At 40.6% G+C, this 1,591-nt stretch overlaps 1 protein-coding gene across 1 annotated transcript in view; it reads left to right on the top strand.

Moving 5' to 3' along the window:
• LOC105554353 (inactive heparanase-2) overlaps positions 1-1,591 on the top strand; it is a 323,145-nt gene that overhangs the window by 60,284 nt on the left and 261,270 nt on the right. The gene's annotated exons all lie outside the window — the stretch shown is intronic.

Genomic DNA, 1,591 nt, shown 5'->3' with positions numbered 1-1,591 from the left:
GATGGCATCCAAGCAGTATCATTAGTAAGTACTGGGACTTTTCTGTCTCCCCAGGCCACACCTTGATATAAGGGTGGAAAAGGAATATAAGCCCGGTATGTAAATTCTCCAGCCGTTACCTGACAATTTACTACGGACAGCATAGCCAGGAATAAAGTCAGTGGGGTTTTGGGCTTCCCAGCTTGTTGAACAACCCCTTCAGCTTTCTGAGTAAGCTTTTTCAGTTGACCCCATGTCGGGGGCTCTGCACGTCGAGTCCCGAAGGTGAGTGTTCTCTGAGCGCTCAGATTCAGCTCCTGAAATTCCTTGAGGAACTCTTCGGATCAGCTCCTCTTCGCCATGGCACTGTTTCAACCGTTGAGATGGAAACCACTCGTCTCCGGCACCTGTACGGACAAGAGCATAGCCTCGGCCCCATTGTAAACTTTTCCTTTTAAATATTGCCCTTGTAATGAAGGATAATACACCCACAGATTACTGTTTTGCAGCTTTTCTAAAGACTGTTGAAAATGTTTCACCACTGCAGACTGCTGTAATTGGCGCCAATGGTTGAGAAAATTTAAAGTAAAAAGGGCTTTCAGAATTTGATGTTTTGGGGAATCTCGCCCATCTCCCCCTTTTTGTTTTAAAAGTTGTCATTTTAAGGTAGCATTGGCTCTTTCAATAATTGCTTGACCTTGACTGTTAAATGGAATACCAGTGGAATGACGAATATGGTATAAATAAAGGAAGGCAGCCAATTTGCGAGAGCAATAAGCAGGGGCATTATCAGTTTTTAGTTCAGCAGGAACTCCCATAACCGCAAAGCAAGTAAGTAAATGAGTAATAACAGAGTCAGCCTTTTCAGAAGGCAATGGTGTAGCCCATTGGAAATGTGACCAGGTATCAATTGTATGATGAACATATTTTAAACGACCAAAAGAAGGAACGTAAGTTACATCTATTTGCCAAATGTGATTTTGTTGAGTGCCTCGAGGATTAATACCTGGACTTAAAAAAGGTGCAATAATAGGAGCACAAGATGGGCAGGCTTTGACAATATCTCGGGCTTGACGGCATGTTATAGAAAATCGCCATTGTAATCCTAAACTATTAGTATGATGTAGTTGGTGCTCATCCTGAGCCCGTTGGACACTTCCAATAAGTAAGGAGTCGATCTGGTTATTCCCAAAAGTTAAAGGTCCTGGCAACGATGAATGGGAGCGAATATGAGTGATGAAAAGGGGGCAGTGCGAGAAGTAAGAGCTATACATAATAAAGAAAATAATTTTTGTAAAGGAGTTTGAGGAAATAATGGTAAAGAAGTTTGAGATATATGTTTAGTTACGTATACAGCGTATTGGGAATCACTAACTATATTACAAGGGGTTTGAGGCCAATCTTGTAGAACCATAAGAATGGCAAAAAGTTTTTCTTGTTGTACTGATTCAAATGGGTAGTGAGAAATTTTGAATTATCTGATGTCTAGTATCCAGCTTTTCCATTGCTGGAAGCATCAGTAAAAAAGGTAGGACCTTTAACCGGAGTGTAAGAGATAGGATTATATGGCAATAAAGAATATTGTTGCAGAAAAGCAAATAATTTATTACTA

This window comes from Mandrillus leucophaeus, unplaced genomic scaffold, assembly GCF_000951045.1.
Source record: "Mandrillus leucophaeus isolate KB7577 unplaced genomic scaffold, Mleu.le_1.0 Scaffold117, whole genome shotgun sequence".
Lineage (NCBI taxonomy): Eukaryota > Metazoa > Chordata > Mammalia > Primates > Cercopithecidae > Mandrillus > Mandrillus leucophaeus.
Note: the sequence above shows the minus strand (reverse complement) of the source record. Positions and strands in the feature narration are given on the sequence as shown.